This window comes from Neofelis nebulosa, chromosome 7, assembly GCF_028018385.1.
Source record: "Neofelis nebulosa isolate mNeoNeb1 chromosome 7, mNeoNeb1.pri, whole genome shotgun sequence".
Lineage (NCBI taxonomy): Eukaryota > Metazoa > Chordata > Mammalia > Carnivora > Felidae > Neofelis > Neofelis nebulosa.
The window spans coordinates 126,372,398-126,384,871 of NC_080788.1; the positions used below are offsets into that span (position 1 = coordinate 126,372,398).

Genomic DNA, 12,474 nt, shown 5'->3' on the forward strand with positions numbered 1-12,474 from the left:
GGTGAGAAAGGCATTTCTTCCAACTGAAGAAAAAGCAGTAAATGTTCTCTGCAGCTTACTACCACCTACTGGTACAACAAAATTTCTCACTGATGAGAAAGTGATAATATGCACGCTGTCTGCTTTTTAGATGGTGAGCTTTTTCCAAGACTCTAGAAGGGACTAAGAGGGGTGACCTTGGGTGAAAGTCTCCAGAGTCTTAGAGAACACTCTCAGTCTGAAACCAGATGGTACAATTCTTAGAATAGTTTATTTAGCTGTTCCCAACACATCAGTATTTAAAGGCATAAATATTGTTGCTTCTGTCTTAATGAACCTTATAAAGAAGACATACAGCCACCAGAGCAAGTAATGAACTCTCATCAATTCACTCCCACTAAGGATCTATCAAAAACAAATGTCCATATACAGACCTGAACACCAACCAGAGAGAGTAAAACTACATTCAACCCTATAAGAGGACTTGTGGTGAATCTTTACAAGCTCACGTCCACCTCTTTTGTTATTTGACCTAAAGAGCCATCAGACTGTCTTCATTATAATGATGCACATTTGTATGTAGGAGAGTTATAATTTATTGGTCCTCAAGTCTCTTTTCCTCAGAGCCAGTTTAAAACAATTAGGATTTGCAAGCTGTTCCATAAAAGATAAGCACCCAGCCTCAGGGGGTGATATTTCACACAGGCTGACTAGTGCATGTTAAGTAGGTGATGGCTCCTCAGCTGGCCCTGTCCAAGGCAAGTGTCCTCAATGTTCAAGGTAACGATGTGTTGGAGGGAGTACTGGGGGAGGTGGGAAGTGTCTTTTAAGCTTAATCACTAAGTTCAAATTTTAGAAAGCATTTCTCATGGTTTCAATAGCTATAGGACTTGAGAGCTTTATTTTCTCCCTCAAGACAAAAAGTAAACAAGCCAGCAGAAAGTACCACGTACAATTATTAATTGTACATGTCTTCTTTATGCCAGTGCTCCTTTGGAACTTCAAATCCTCAAAAGCTTTTGGCAAATTAATAGAAGATCAAAATCAACTGTCCAGTCCATCAGCCAGTTAGTAGATAATGTAAGACAAAGGAAACAGAATCAAAGAGGCAACAGATTCATGCATTTATCATTTACTGAATCACTACATTAGAAATGGAAGATAAAAGTACATTAAAAAATCACAGACTTTGAGGGGAGAAAAAGACTCATAAAAGTAGTACACGTGGTGAGCTAAGTAATATGTCAAAATGCCAGGGGAGTCAGGTAAGGATCCCTCCACTCATCTCGAAGGATGAGGAGAAGTTTGACAGATGGATGAGAAAAAGAAATGGGAACCAGTTAAAACCCATCTGTCTCAAAGGAACTAAAGAAGGTACAAATAAGCAAAGCTCTCACATTCCTTTACCAGGGCGTAAATTTAAAACTGTCTCTAGATATTGCTCAATGTCCCCAGGGCATGGGCAAGGAGCGCAAGCGCTGGTTAAATCATCATCTCCAGTTAAGAACTTAGAGAATTAACATTTATACACACACACACACACACACACACACACACACAATTTGATTTTTTATTGTATGTCCCATTTATTCCTGTTGCTGCCATGCATTTCCTCTCTCTCCCGCTCACGCTCCCACACTCTATTCCATGGGTGAAGCCAGGCAGGCTCAGCTCCTAGGCTGCATTTTGCTCCCTTTACTCCAGTACCTCTGAGTTCAAGAACAGAGTTACACGGACCAGTGCCCACCAAGCAGGGCTATTTCTGGAAAAGGCCATATACCATACAAAAGGACAGATTACTCGGACATGGAGAAAAACACTAGGAGCTGCTCGGATAATTATATATGTGCCAGTTGCTAAAAATCAGTATCAGTTTTAAAAGAAAACAAAGTTACTTAATAATCCCCTCCCTGTTTCACCATCAAAATGATACAGATATTTTAGATATACACCCACACACACTTCTAAAATCAACAAGGGAGTTTACAAAATTAAATAAAAAGTAAAACATGTCAAGATAAAAAACAGCAAATGAAAACTCAAGAAAAACTTACAAGAGAAATGGATGCTGACGAACCCAAGATGGATTTATTATTTGTAATTAAATCCTAGTTTTGAACGCTTGCATTTGCCAGCCAAAAAATATTTCTTACACTATTCCCAAAATAGCAGGCAAGAATGAAGTCCTCTGTGCGTAGAGACAACTTCTAGTAACTGTCCAAACTGCTTCAGACTGGGCAAGATATCAGCATGGACCAAGGGAGACGAGCACCCCCAAGTTTCTGACACCATTTTGCTTAAATGGGTGGATGAACACTGGAGGACCACAGACAACCAACATGTACTTAAAAATAATGTTCACTGTGTGATTTTAAAGCTTTAATTAGAAAACAAAGAGACCGCATATAAAAATTCCAATTTCTAGCTTCTCTTGAAAAATCCAAAGATCTGGCAACACTGGGGGTGAATTTTCCCATTGCAACATGGGACGCCGTAGTTGCCTTAGAGTGAGGCACGCACCTTCCTGTTTGCCCCAGTCCCCACTGGACCTGCTTCACATGGTGAGTTACCTCACTGGCCCCACTGAGCAGTTGGGCTTGCAACTTTATTTTAGATGAAGAACCAAGACAAAGGAAGTCTACCAGTCTCATTCCCTAATTAAAAACAAGCAATTCAATCATGAAGAATGAATCAAGGTTAAATGTTCAAAAGATAATGCTTTCCTCTACAGACGAGAAGGAAAATTGGGTAATACAACTTTGCTATAAGCCATCCCTATAAACTATAAAACCAGAAGGATATACTACTCCTGAGCAGAAGGACCAAAACTACTTAGAATATTTCCCTGATGTAAGTACTTTCAGAACAAGAGTGCAGTACATTGCATCATTTGGCTTTAATCTTCATCCCTCCCTATACACACTATCCTTACTTCTAGGTGGAGTTACCAGCCCGGGCCCCAGCAACCGGGCTCAGCTGTATGACTCACTTTGGCCAATAGGATTTTAGCTGACATGGCACAAGCAGGGGCTTGAAATGAGATTACACACTGGAACTTGCTCTCTTGCAAGGCTTCCATCATCAGGATGTGCCCAGGCTACGGTGTAGGAAGGTGTGGGATCCATGGCTGCCCAGTAATTTCCAGCTTAGATCAGCCAGATGAACACAGACAAATCACTGAGTCCACAGATGATAAGCAGGCAGCTTAGCTAACCCATTGCATAGGCAATAAACATGTATTGTCATACGCCTCCAGTTTTGATCTGCTATGCAGCAAGAGCTAATCTAGCTGAAAAATATAGTTTACTAATAAATCATTTGATTTAGTTCAGAGGATGGTGAATTTCCTGAGGTTTCTTCTCAAGCCTACTCTCCTTCAGAAAACAGGTGGGTTTCAGACTGTCTTCTACTGGTGGAAGAAAAAAAACAGATTCAAATTAGGATGCACAAAATAAGCCCAAGCAGTTGATGAAACAAGTGACAGGCTAGCAATTTTTGAGAAAAAAAATCTAAACAATCATAAATAGCAGTTGGGGATATTTGTTCTCTGTATAACATTAAGTTTTTTGAAAGAAACCAGCAATTTCCTAAGTATATTATAAAGCACATTTGTTCTCTTCCTCCTAGTTTTTAAAGTATAAACAGAAACTCCTCTTGACTTTCCCAGGGAACCAAACAATTTTAAGAAAGGAAAATAGTTCTTATTCCTATTGTACCTTAAATTTGCATACTGCTATATGGCTTACAAAGCATTTGTTAGTCTTTTCTCTTTTGATCTCCCATTTCAATCCTGTGAAGTTGGTATAATTACAACTCTCTACTTTTGCTGAAGAGAAACGGCTAAAATACTTGTCCATGATGGCTTTGCTAAAAAGTTACAATAACAGAACTGGAAGTCACATCTTGTGACTCTGCTTTCTCCACTGCATTCTATACATAAAGAATTATGTAAACTCCAAATACACTGCCCACTCAAATGTTTTCTTTGTCCTCCCCTACTCTGTTTCTTATGATACATCCTCCCCCTCCAAGAAATGCACTTAAGGCTGGAATATTCCATATGTGCTTGTTTAAAGATTTATATAATGAGCATAATAAAGTATTAAATACTTACATCTGCCATAAATCCAATTTATTACAGCTATTTTAAGATGTCTTTTAAATAATCCTTTCTCTTGTTAAGAATATTTACAACTAGAGCACCTAGGTGGCTCAATCAGTTAAGAGTCCAAAGGCTCCAAGATCGAGATCGAGCCCTGCATCAGGCTCCACACTGATAGTGTGGAGCCTGATTAGGATTCATTCTTCCCCTCTCTCTTTCTGCCCCTCCCCCACTTGCACTCTCTCGGTCTCTCAAACAAACTTTAAAAAATTTTAAAAAGGATATTTACAACCCATTTCAGACAGCAAAGCATATCTATTTTTTCAGAAACCATACCCTAAAACCTTAAATTTTTTTTAAAAAAGCATTCTCTTCATGATGTAAATGTATTTCCTATTTCTCTTTTTCTGCTACTCTTTCTCAATCCCCATATTTCTTTCTTGCCCCATTCTTTTTTTACTTTGCATCTTTAGATCTTTCCTGTAACTCTTCTATAATAAAAACCTAGAATATATCTTTACCGTACTTACTGATATACTCATTCAAGAGTTTGGTATTTATTCTTAATTTTAAAAGTGGATAAATAGAATGATTTATATACTCTTTCCAAAGTATAAGAAAATAACTTAGGTCACCTGGGTGGCTCAGTCAGTTGAGCGTCTGACTTCAACTCAGGTCATGATCTCACAGCTCATGGGTTCGAGCCCCGCATTGGGCTCTGTGCTGACAGCTCAGAGCCTGGAGCCTGCTTCGGATTCTGTGTCTCCCTCTCTCTCTGCGCCTCCCCCACTTGCATTGTCTCTCTCTCTCAAAAATAAATAAACATTTAAAAAAAATTTTTTATATATATACACACACAGAGAGAGAGAGAGGGAGAGAGGGAGAGAGGGAGAGAGGGAGAGAGGGAGAGAGGGAGAGAGGGAGAGAGAGAGAGAGAGAGAGAGAGAAGGAGAATATAACTTACAAATTAAAAAAAAAAAAAAAAGGTATTAGGAGTTCTTAACTTTGACTTGTACCATGAACTGTTTCTGGGAATGTTTTTAAAAGTATGAATAAAAATTTTAAACCTACAGGATTAGGGGCGCCTGGGTGGCTAGTCAGTTAAGCATCTGACTCTTGATTTCAGCTCAGGTAATGATCTCAAAGTTCATGGGTTCAAGCCCCACATTGGGCTCTACGCTGACAGTATGGAGCCTGCTTGGGATTCTCTCTCTCAACATAAACATTTTTTAAAATTTTTAAAATCATCTACAGGATTAGAAAGGAATCCAATTATAATGACATGCACTATAATATCATTTATATACTATTTAACTAAACATAATATCATTTAAAACCAATTACACTTAAAAATTAAATCATTGGGACTCCATGGAAGTAGACCCCACTTTAAAAAGTTCAATTTCAAAATCCTTCAAAAAACGACAGTTGAGACAATATTAATGCTGAATAACTAGTGCTTTCACATAACAGATTGCTGTATGACAATAACCCTACAAAGTATTATTGTCCTCATGATAAAAGGCGTAAATAAACTGAGTATTAAGTGTCCAAGGTTATAGGGCTACCAGGTGGCAGAGCTGAGTCTTGAACCTTTCTCCAAAGCCCAAGATTCCTAGTTATCCCTTCTCTTCACCAATGGCACCACTCAGAATCCAGGACTCTTCTCGACTCATTCCTAGCCACCAACATAGTTTCTCTAACTAGGAGTCTTTTCCTGTCCATTCCAACTTTCACTGACACTTCATTGCCCATGGAAGATTGAGTCTAGGTTCTTGAATTCAAGAATTCAGGAATTCAAGACCTTCAGCTAGCCCTTCTCCAACAAAAGAACTGTAACAAGCCTAAGGCCCACATTCAGCTGCTGTTACACCAGATTCTCCCACCACTTCATTCTTCACTAATGTCATTAGTTCTGTCTAGAACACCTTCTGCTGTCTACTATTGCCACTTATTTCAAGTCCACTCATCATTCCAGGCATAGCACAGATAATATAACTTCACAGATGCCTTTCATGTCCAGCCAGAAGTGATCTGTCCTTCCTCTGCATTCTTATAGCTCTATAATCATAGTAAGACATTAAACATGCCCATAAAATGTAAATATTTGTGACACAAATTTTTTTTTTTTTAATTCCTTGAATAGGTCAGACTCACTTCACTGCCAGATTCACAGCCTAGAACATTTTCACTCTTTTTCCCTTGGTTAACTCTTACCTTTTCCTTCAAATCTGAGTTCACAGAAAATGCCCCTTAAAAAACTTTCCTTCACTGCTTCCACCCAACTCCGGGCCAAGCGCCCATAGTGAATATGACCTCGTCACAGCCGACAGACAAACTGGCTGTTTACTTGTCTGTTCCCTCAGTAGACTCTAAATTTCAACAGAGACTCTATTTACTTTGTTCATGGTTGTATTTCAATACCTAGCATAGTGCTGGGCATGTAGTTGGAACATTTTTAAATGAATTTACAGGTAAATTTTCCTTATTCTCCTGTCCGATTAATCCAGAGACAAATTTCAAAGTACAGGCCCTTGCAAACAGCATGTACTAATAATTGTTGCATGAAATAATTCTAGTGATAAATGGCTTAGATTAATTATCTTAAGCCTTCAAACAATAAGGATTTAACTGAAAAGCAGTATCAATAGGAATATTTGATACTTGATAATATGTATATTTAGAGTAAATAAGGATAAACATTTCAAATTGACTTGAATACGTGCGTGAAAACTTATAACTGAATCAAAACTAGAGGGTTTCCAGGGCGCCAGGTGGCTCAGTTGGTTCACTGTCGGACATCAGCTCAGGTCATGATCTTGCAGTTCGTGAGTTTGAGCCCTGCATCTGGCTCTGTGCTGACAGCTCAGAGCTTGGATCCTGCTTCAGATTCTGTCTCCCTCTCTCTCTGCTCCTCCTCCGCTTGTACTCTGTCTCTCTCTCAAAAATAAACATTAAAAAAAATTTGTTTTAATTAAAAAACTAGAGGATTTCCTTGACTTACTACAAATCACCTTATGATTGTCATTTGCACCGGCATTCCTCAATTATTACTTATCTGTACTACAGAGCTCTAAACTCCAAATTACCTATGCTCTTTATCATCTGGGTCCATTCTCAGTACTGTTTCAATGTACCAGCTGCCACTCACCCATTTTTGCCATTTTAAAGCCTTCACTCTTGCATGACAAGCTTTTCCCTTCTTTCTAGGATCTATAAAATTTGCCTATCTCTTCTTCCTTTAAAATACTAATCATAGGTCACTTTTTCAATGACATCTCTCTTCAGAAAAGCTTAATTTAGGTTTACCTTTAATTCACTCATCCATTCACCCATGAGCACTCATTCATTCACTCATGAGCACTTATATGGCAACTCCTATGCACAGGGTAGACTCTAAATGTTCATCAGCTAACTGGATTCATGTAACCACAAATACACCCATCTCCCAAACACTGTAAGCACCAGCATTGTACAGATCTACATTAAGAGTTATAAAAATTTCAGGGGTGCCTGGGTGGCTCAGTCATAGAAGAATTCGACTCTTGATTTCGGCTCAGGTCATGATCTCAGTGTGTGAGTTTGAGCCCTGTGTCAGGCTCTACATTGACAGCATGGAGCCTGCTTGGGATCCTCTTTCTCCCTCTCACTATCTCTTAAAATAAATAAATAAACTTAAGAAAGAAAAAGAGTTATAAGAATTTCAGAGAGGGGTTATATCTGAGAAAAGCCTGATCAGCCTCTTAGGACCACTCATAATCATTAATAACAAGACACCAGAAACAAGACACCAGAAACAACCAGAAAAAATCTAAAGCAGGGGGTGCCGAGTGGCTTAGTCAATTAAGCCTTCAACTTTTGATTTCAGTTCAGGTCACGATCGTGACATTAAGCCCCATGTCTGGCTCTGCCTGAGCATAGAGCCTGCTTAAGATTCTCTCGCTCCCTTTCCTTCTGCCCCTTTCCCCTTCTCTCAAAAAATAAAAATTAACTTAAAAAATAGTGCAGTTGTAAAGGATGCAAAGGATACATAAACAGGCGATTCACAGAACACATATAGCCCTAACATACAAACAACATACTTTATTTCACTAATAAATGCCAACTAAAATGATAGAATCAGATTCTCCTTTCTCTGTTTTGTATAAATGAAAAAAAGCTTTGGCATGGGTACCCCCTTACTGTAAGAGTCTTAACAGAATAGCTTTTCTAGAAAACAACTGACAAGTAAAAATAAGTAATATTCATCTAGATTCTATCTAATAGGTATATAGATTCTACATCTATAGGGGCACCCAGGTGGCTCAGTCAGTTAAGCATCCAACTTCGGCTCAGGTCATGATCTCACCATTCATGAGTTTGAGCCCCACTTCAGGCTCTGTGCTGACAGCTCAGAGCCTGGAGCCTGCTTCAGATTCTGTGTCTCCCAATCTCTCTCTACCCCTCCCCCGCTCATGCTCTGTCTCTTTCTCTTTCTCTCAAAAATGAATAAATGTTAAAAAAATTTTTTTTAGATTCTACATCTATAAATATTATTCCAGGAAAACAGAAGTCAAATGTATACATCTTACCTGTAGGTGTACACATAATTTCATTGCAGAGTTATTTATGTTAGTAAATAAATAAATAAGAAAAAACAAATACAGTAAATGTATCTAGTCATTGGGATGCTGGTAACAGTTAAAACCCACAAGGAGAATTTTATGTGCTGACTTGTAATATTAACAAGAAATAAAAACACACTATGGGATATTTATGAACATACTGAAAACACTTTCTACTAAAATCAACCTAGTGACAATACTCTATAGATAACAATAAACTCTAGATTATTTGCATATTACTCCCAGATGTGTCAAGACTGCAGCTGAGAATTTCTGGGCTAGATTATCCTAGCAGGCCCTTCCAGCTCTAAAATTCTTTAAATCTAAGGACTTTGTACAACACAGATCTTGGACACAGTGTTACTGCAAGGTCTCAATGGGTGTCCCCTATATGTTTAAGTGCCTTTATCAAAATGCAACATGCAAATGTTAAAAAGTGTCCAGAATTTTAAATCTATGTTGCAAAACTTGAGTTTTGTTTGTTTTTGCAACACTTGAGTTTTTAACACTACACCCTTGATTTTCAATTCATGTTGAATGTTGAATATGCATACTCTACAGAAATCACAAATCATAACTACCTCTTACCTCAATAATGTAAAGAACATTATACCTTAAAAAAACTGAAAAAGCTAACAGAACCCTCTGAATATATAAAGAGACAAAAAACAGTAAACATTGCTTATATGGTATACCTAATCTAAAAATGCTAACTCTAAATCAAATCTGACTTAAGAGCAGTCATAAACAGCAATGGGTCCTCTTTGTAGTGGACAGGACTGGGATTTGGAATCAACAGATCTGGAGACAAAGACCACTCTTTTGGCTCCAGATACCAAGAAAGTCAAAAAACTCTATCTTAACCTCAACTGTTTCATTTGTAAAATGAAAATAAGCATAATAAAAGTGTCACAGAGATAAAATGCAAAAGGTGCCTAATACAGTGCCTGGGACAAAATAGGTTCTCAAATACTGGTCAAACAGAAACAGATGCATCACTGTTGCTTTTGTTGAGGTATCTAGTTTGTTCCCCCTGAATTTCTGTAACATCAAATCTATTTTGTTCATCTGCATTTTTGTAACACCCTTTCACAACCATCCTATTTTATCTTTGTACTACATATTAGAAAGGAGTTTCTTGCCCCCCCACCCCCCGCCCCATATTTCTATCTGTTGAAATATATTTATCCACCATACGCAAAAATTTGTTAGCTCAGAAACTCAGGGAGAAAGCATACTTACAAAACACACCCCCAAAACCCCGTGTTGTTCTCCTCTGAGCTCAGTGCTCTTCTTTGGCACATATGTCTGCCTCCTATCATTTCTTCATGAGGTTCAGGGCAAAAGGCCTAGTCAGGTAGACGATCTTTGGTTGCCCTACACCTTCCCCAAATCACCTACAGACAAATGAAACAAGGGGGTAAAACACACTTACAACCTTAATTTTTTTATATAATGAAAGATCAAAATAAGCTCAATCTCACTACACACAATTTAGTGCATATCAGAGAACAGAGAAAATTATCCTTAGATCATGTAAAAGCCCCAGTGAACTCACAGGAATTCTTTACATCCAAGTTCTCAGCCAGCATAGTCTTCACTGGTCACTTCCACTCATGCATGGTCACCCCTTGGGCTGGCTAGGGTGAACTGTAGCCCAAGTCTGGCCAAAAGTAGTGTCCCTGAGCAGATCTATTAGTGGGTAAACTAACTAAGGCAGGTAACGAAATTAACATGTTACTTCTGAATTTGACGGCTAAATTGTATTTCTAAGCCAGTAAGGAACTATCTGATAGAACTCCTAAGGCAACATTTTATAAGCTGCCCAATTCTTCCCACATTTAGTATTGCAAATCAGTAAGTAAAATGCCTTTGGTTGTAGGAAAGAGCTACGGACAGAAATGTTTTCAATTCTTTGTGACTGCTTTCAAAGCACTCTGCAAAAACCCAGCTAGTTATTCTGATAATTGGTCATTGTCTCAAAAAAAAAAAAAAAGTATTGTGGAAAAGTTAAAGTAAACTGTTAGACGGTTCAAAATGGCCCAGATCATGCAATGACAGAGAGGACAGGCTGGGATGACACAGGTATAATGCACAATTCACTCTTCTTTAAAAAAAAAAAAGGGGGGGGGGGAGCAAACTTCTCCAGGTGAGTTATACCAATAACCAAACTGCTCTGTGCCAATGTGAAATGGCTGAAATTTTAATCTTCTATCTGTGCTGCCAATACAGTAGTGACTGGCCACATGTGGCCTAGTGAGCTCTTAAAACCTGGCCAGTTTGAAATGACACGTGCTGTAAGTGTAAAATACATAAAAGAATGTGAAGACTTAATGCCATTAAAAAAAATTGTTTTAAGAATATAAAATATCTCAATAAATTTCATATTTGACTACATGCTAAAATGAAAACGTTTTGGACATACTATGCTAAATAAATTCTTAAAATTAATTTCACCAGTTTGTTTTTACTTGTCTAGCGTGGGCACCAGAAAATGTAAACGGGTGTGTGGCTCACATTTTATTTCTATTACACAGCAAAGATCTGCATAATTGATAAAATAAATAACAAATACTGAGCATTTCTGTGTCAGGTCCTGTGCTAGATACTCCACACAAAACTGAGAACAGCTGCAACGTGGTTTTAAAGACGTCTGTGCAAGTGACTGAGCTTCATCAAACCAATAAAGGATGAGGCTGGAATTCAATGTCAGGTGTTCCTGCTAAATAACTCAAATAAGGGACTGTTAACACTAATGTTGGGGCAACTTCCTTCATGGCCTGGGAAAGCCAGGTCGCTGATACAGTGTTCCCAAGGGTAGCAAACTTTTGTAACCATAGAACAGTTACAAAAACGTCAAGTTATATCCCAGTCAAGCTAACACCAGAATGAGCCCAAATCCTTGACAGCTCAGGCTTCGCAGCTGCTAGCAACAAAACTAACCGCTAAAAAAAAAAAAAAAAAAAAAAAGCCTACGGAATTCAAATTCCCTGAATGACTTGGCCAGAATCTGTGAACACTCACGCCGAGAGAAGGGGCGACGGGATACCAGGCACGCTGTCTCCCCCTACCCTGGCAACACTCCACCCACCCAAGGCCCCACTCCAGATTTCCTTGTAGCTTTTTTGTCCCCACCTCTGGGACCAGGGGAAGTGAGACCTAAAACGACTACGATAGGATAAGGAAGCAGTAAAGAAAGGGCGAGTAGGCATTTGGGGGCAGGTACCTGAGATAGAAAAGGACCCTAAATCCTTAAAGCCGGATCATCGCCGAGGCCCCTCCCGGCTCCCACGGCCGCCGGCGACCCAGAAGGTGCAACTGACCTGACGCTGCGGCGCAACCGACTCTGCTCTCTCCACACTCGCAGCTATGGCAACTTGAACTAGCCGCCCAGCCACAGCGAGCGAACAAGACCCCGCTGCTGTTGCCGCTTGGCACTCTGGGAGTTGTAGTCCATCTTGTCCTCAAAAACAAGGAGTCGTCCAGGGAGAGAGGCCCTAGGAGAAACTTCAAATCCCAGGATGCCATACGACTGGCCTAAGGGCCACTTTCCCGGAAGAAGCCGGATTAGCTGGCACCTGTGTCCCTGGGCCTCGCCCTCTTGCCCTGTTCTTTTTTTTTTTTTTTTAAAGGGACAGTAACTTCTACGGGAAGCAAATACCTGAGAGTGAATTAACGGTAATTTAATCAGAAAAGTCCAAACTATTCGCTTAAGAAAAAAAAGAAAAGAAAAATTCAAAGTAGTTGCAATAATGACAGACTCCGTTTCTTTTACTGCTTTCAGACAGG

The 12,474-nt window shown here is 39.1% G+C and overlaps 1 protein-coding gene across 7 annotated transcripts in view; it reads right to left on the bottom strand.

The window, feature by feature from the left end:
* Positions 1–12,230, bottom strand: part of CEP128 (centrosomal protein 128) — a 385,845-nt gene extending 373,615 nt beyond the window's left edge. For 3 of the 7 annotated variants that reach the window (XR_009264662.1, XM_058739903.1, XM_058739906.1), the window contains exons 1-2: positions 11,912–12,230; positions 9,928–10,082 (exon numbers count right to left, since the gene is read on the bottom strand). The gene's annotated coding sequence lies outside the window, so the exon portion shown is untranslated. The remainder of the gene's footprint in view (positions 1–9,927; positions 10,083–11,911) is intronic. The other 4 variants (XM_058739905.1, XM_058739904.1, XM_058739899.1 and 1 more) reach the window with 2 other exon arrangements.
* Between the last annotated feature and the right edge of the window lie 244 nt (positions 12,231–12,474).